General features: G+C 29.5%; 1 long non-coding RNA gene across 1 annotated transcript; it reads right to left on the bottom strand.

Annotated features, from left to right (window-relative positions):
* Positions 1-4015: 4015 nt before the first annotated feature.
* Positions 4016-5542, bottom strand: LOC105845285 (uncharacterized). Its single transcript, XR_010640600.1, has 2 exons — positions 5312-5542; positions 4016-5138 (listed from the first exon to the last, which is right to left on the bottom strand). It is a non-coding gene; the product is annotated as an uncharacterized LOC105845285 (long non-coding RNA).
* Positions 5543-5893: the final 351 nt, after the last annotated feature.

Here is a 5893-nt window from a genome sequence, read left to right on the forward strand (position 1 = left end):
CCCAATAAATTCAAATTTTTAGAGATAATGCTACGTCTCAGTTTATAAATAAAGTCGTAATGAGCGCAACAATGCGTTTTGATAAGAAGTTTAACAAAATAACAATAAATGCCAAAACAATATTTTGACATTTTTTTGCAGCAACGCATGGCAAAGAAGTTGTCTAATGTTGGAAAAGGAGCATGGGGCTAAGCATGGTAAAGGAGTTGGGGCTATTGTTAAGCGTTTAACAACCAGCAAAGTTAAATCAGGAAAAATTAAAATCCAATCAGCATATAATTTTTTAAACTCTCTTTAAGACACTAGTGTCAAAGTTCTATACTTTTCAGTGGAAGAAAAGTCAGCGCGCATTCGTGCCCTGCAAATATCACAAATTATTATGCAAACAAAAATAATGAAAAATATCTCAAAATCCCACTGTCGGTGATGGCCGGATCAATTTGCAAAAAACTTCACCGTAATGCATTTATAAATAATAAAAGGATGAAATAATTGTTTGGAGGTCTTCCATAAAGTACGTCATCCTATATTTATCAATTTTTAACCCCTTACTTCTTGCCACAAACAATCACATTTACCAGCACCCCCTTTCCCTCCTAAAATGTGATAGCAGTTTTTACGTCAAAAATATTTTAAAAGATTTAAATTTACTCAAATAAGTATTAATAAAGTTGTCATACTAAAGTAATTTTTAAAAGTTGCTCTTGCGCTTGCAGAAAAAACTGTTATCGATTTGATAACTTTTATAAATGTTATGAAAAATCACTCAGAAGATGTTATGAAATATCACACCTCTTTATGAACTAAAAATTAGATAAGTGTTTTTACTAATTTATTATTGCTCTGCTCTTTAAGAACATTGAGCACTCTATTTGTAGAATACACTAACATAATATATATATATATATATATATATATATATATATATATATATATATATATACATAGGCGTAGAAAGAATTTTTTGGTGTTCGAGATAGGTAACTTTCAGACATGGAGCAAACTCCAAACATTTATATGTTTATACTTATGTCAAATAATGAGGGTTTGCAAAAAATTGCGATGATTGGAGGCTGGGAAAAAAAAACCCCTAAAATTTTCGCCTCCCTTGCCCCAAACGTGAGAGCAACAAGTTGATGAAGTATTCTTTGTACTATTCTTAACTAAACTTATATTCATCGATAAATTTTAGATTACATTTTAAAATATTTTAGCGTTCAAAAATTATGACCATATAAAGTTTAAACCCCCCTCAATTTGAGGGGGTTGCAAATTGCAAATGGTAATAATTTTTAAACGCTAATAGATAATACTATGAAACTTAAAAATTATCGATGAATATAAGTCGAGTTAAGAATAGTACAAAAAATACTTCATCAACTTGTTGCTCTCACGTTTGGGCAGGTGGGGGGCAAAAATTTCGGGGCTTTTTTGTTCCCAGCCCATTTTATTTACAATAAAATAATCATGTTTTTAAAAAAATAAGCCATTTTTTTGAAAATCATGAAGCATATTTTGTTTTTTCTTTTTTTTAAAAAAGTTTTTCAAATAATTTTTGATATTTTACATCATCAGTATCATCTTCAGATGACAAAGGATTGAATAAAGGAAATCCAGGTATTTATAGAAAGAAAAAAAAATTATTTGTGATTTTTTCACAATACCATCATATGATTTTTATGATTTTTTAGAGTTTCCAATATTTTTTTCTATAAAAAAAAAGAAGCTTACTCATCCCTTCATTAACTAAATAATGTGTGTAAAACTTATGCAAGATAAGTTGTTACAAAAAATCCTATTAATGATCTTAAGTGTGGTGAAAAAATTAATGACGTTGATAGAGCAGTCATATTTGCTTTTGGGACCCTAACAAAGCTTAGACTCCGAAGGTACAATATATTGCTTCACTTGTGAAAGAAAAGCTATAGCTGATCCAGGCTGAAGAATAATGTTCAGAACCAACGCCGTCAAAATACAAAATGCTATCCAGTTGAAGTGCGCGACACATTAATAACTGTATGTAAAGTATTTTTCATTAACGCACTATCCATTGGAGAAAAGTTTGTATCTTTGGCATTAGATAAAAAGAAAAAGGCTCAAGAGGGACCTATATAACCCGATCAACGAGGAAAAAAGGTGCCTTCAAATAAAACTACGGCTTGCCTTAAAATAAATGTTCTCCGTCGAAGAAAGTCATTACAGTTGAGAACGTACAAAAGGGTCATACTTGGCAAGTTTTTTAAATTTAAATATCATGTACAATTTATACAAAAATTAGTGCAGAGAAAAAAATATTTGCGAAAGTCAAGTCGTATCTTATTACATTTATTGTAGAACGTTTAACAAAGATTTTAACTACTCCTTCAAGAACAAAACAACGACACATGCGATGTGTGTGATTCGTATCTTATAGCCTTGGTTAATGCCAAAATAGAGGCAGAAAAAGAAGAAATACAAACAAACAAGGACAATCATCAAAAAGAAGCTCAACTGCGATATGAGCTCAAGAAATCTGACAAAATATTGGCAAAAGATCGCAATTTTCAGAAGGTTTTAATGGTTGACCTTCAAAAATGTCTGCCATCTCCCTTACTTAATAATTCTCAAAGTTTTTATTTGAGGAAACTCTGTACCTTCATAGACACTATTTTTGATAACACATCCAACAAAACATATTGCTGTATGTTGGATGAGACAAAGGCTGGCCAAGGAGGAAATAAATTAGCCTCATGTTTACTGAAGTGGGCTTCAAGTACTTCTTTGGAAAACGTCAAGGAACTAACACTCCGGTCGGATAACTGTCCGGGACAAAACCGCAATTCACCAATGCTTGCATTCGACTCTTGGGCTGTTATAGTCCATTTTGAGAATATAGAAATAATTAACCATAAATTTCTTCTACGTGGGCATACACACATGTAAGTAGATGCACACATGTAAGTAGATGATTTGAACAACACCTAAACCTATTGCTCTACCAAATACAGAGACCTCATGACAGCCTTAAAATGGGTTCCTAGTACGATGGATTCATTTTACAAAAGTTTTTCTACTACAAACAATAACAATGATGCAAGCATTGAATAAAAATAATTAGTGATACCATGTCGAAATTCTCCATGCAGTAATATTATCTTTTTTATTTTTAAATATTTAAATTTTTTGTTCATGCCCTTTACTAAAGTGCAAAATAATAATAAATAGTTTATAACTTTTATTTTTGTTTTATTAATTATTTAACAAGTCCCAATTCTGAATTAAGAAGTCGGATGTCCAAAACTTATTTTTAAGTATTTTTATTTTCTAATGCTATAAGGTCCGCTAAAAACGTTAAAAACCACAATTTTTTTTTTTTTTTTGTCAAAATTATATTTCATGTGCCTTAAGACAAATTAAATAAAAAACGAAAAAAATTACATAAATTTAACCGTCAAGAATAAGCCAATAAAGACTAATTATTTTTCTATTTCCTCTCTCCTGAACAATTTCTAAAATGTGGCAACCGACCTTTGACTTCTGAGGTACTGATATTATGTGTATTTTAATGAAACTTTAATAAAATACAAAATGTTTATTAATATATATATATATTAAAATGACGGTGTTTTTATAGTTTAAAACAGTCTACATTTTAATTTTATATTATTTGAATGTTTTTTTTTATGTAAGTAAACGTCGCCTCGTTTTTTCTTTTTCTTTCGGGTTTTTATTAAGTTTACTCTTTAAGTTTAAATCTTGTATTTGTTTAAGTATTACTTATTCATACAAATAAAAATTTATGTGAAAAATAAACAAAATGAACCAAAATTAACATAAAAATTAGCAGTGGCAAAGCAACGTATAAACGCCGGTCGAAAAACGACTGCCTTTCATGGGCCATGCATTAAACGGCGAGTAGTGTTTAGCTTGGTCCATGCATTTTTGCCAACCGTGGCTCGGTCGTGGCACCGTTAGTATGCCGTGCATGGACGAAGCAGGGAGGGTTTGTTGGGTATTAAGTAAAAATAAATAACTGTTACGAGCTATGTTACAGATAAAAACTATTGCAGTTAAAAAGATTGTGTAGTAAAAATATTATATATTTATATATTTATTTTATATCAAGAAAAAAAGTCTAGGCATTAGTCTGAAAATAACCATAACACGCTCATTGTTTTAATTCGTTTAGTTTTCTTGTTATAAAAGTAAAACGCAAGCTAAATGTTTTTCTTTTAATGTTCGAAACCTGAAACAGCGGTTTAAATAAACAATTTAAATTAACGTCTTATTTGATAAATAAACTTAGCACGATTTAATCGTTTTATTGGCGATAAATAAACTTAGCACGATTTAATCGTTTTATTGGCGATTAATTTTTTAGTTTTTTTCTCAATTGTTTTTTTACAAGCAATTATTTCGTCTTCATTGATGGGCCAATGAGATTCATTTTTTACAACACTAGCTTCATAAATGCTTAAAACTCCTTTGCTCACTCGAATCGGCTTTATACTTGAACTTGCTGAATCTTTTTTTGTTAGGCGCAGACCAATTTCAGCAACAAAGCATAACCCTCTTGTGTCATGGTTATGTGAAATGAGAAGTAAATCGGGAGTTGGACAAAGAACAATATAATTAAAATGTTGCGTAGTGTTAAAAGATATCTTGTTAAAAACATCGGGAACAGCCAATAAAGAAGATGTCAGGTTTTTGAGTTCGTTAGTGTAATATATACCTGTTTGAGTTTCTATAAATAAAGGTCTACTTTTTTCAATGTCTTCAATTTTTTCAAAAATATTTTGCTTTGCATATTTGTGTAAATCCTTTTCTTTTCTTTTCCAAATTAAAAGATCGGAACTTGATACGTACCGGATATTTTCCTCCTCGCCATTTATGTAAAGTCCGTATACTATTCCCAGGTTTAAGTTTGCAATTTGCTTTGAAACTAAAATTGTTTTCGATTCTGCAGACTGTAGAGCTTTGTTCGCGTTTTTAATCCAACTCCACGGTTTTATTATATGAAAAATATGTTCTCGAACGTCAAAAAAATTTGGTACCGGACCATCTTTAATTTTATACGACACGTTAGAGTCCATACCATCTTGACTTGATTTGCGTGTAAGTCGAAGCAAAGAATTCTTACCTTGATTCATTTAATTCTGCTAAAAAAATTAGGTAAATATAAAATCATTATCCAATAAAAACTTACGCAGTTTCAAAACCTTCTGAACTTCGCCTTTATCAGATTATCTAAGTTGCTTTATAACTGAATTAATGTAGTTTGTTTATTAAGCAAATCAAAGATTTGATAGCGTTAAAAAAAAACAATACTTACGAAGAACATTGGCACGAGTTTGGTAAATTATTAAACGGTACGAAGGAATGTTATCAAATGTTTAATACTATTTTTAAATTCTATTATTTTTTAGTTATCATATTATTGTTGCACATAAACCCGTATAATCTTATTTTTCTTACAACTTTTTCGTTTGTTTGCTAAAATTTAAAACCTTTGATAAAATCTATGAAAGACTTTTATTGTTTTAGCAGGATATAACTTTAACAGAGATCAAATACAACAAAATAATTTTTTAAAGTAAAATTTCCCTTAAATTGAAGAAAAAGAAAGAAACTTTTAAATTTATTTTATTGAATTTCAATGTTCAGTTGAACTCGAAGTTTTACTCGACGTTTCTACACCTAAAGATTTTTTATTGAACACGCGGCTAAATAAAATTTAGGGTATGCAATATTTAGCAGCGTTTGCAATTTACATTATGGCCAGGAAAAATAATTTTAGTTACATTAAAATTAAGTTTAAAGGTTAATTGTTTTTATAACATTGAAATTGATTTAAAAAAGTAAACTAAAGTTCTTTTACATTTTTATGTAAATTTTTTTAATGATAATGTTTATT

Source organism: Hydra vulgaris, chromosome 09 (assembly GCF_038396675.1).
Source record: "Hydra vulgaris chromosome 09, alternate assembly HydraT2T_AEP".
In the NCBI taxonomy this organism is placed as follows: Eukaryota; Metazoa; Cnidaria; class Hydrozoa; order Anthoathecata; family Hydridae; genus Hydra; species Hydra vulgaris.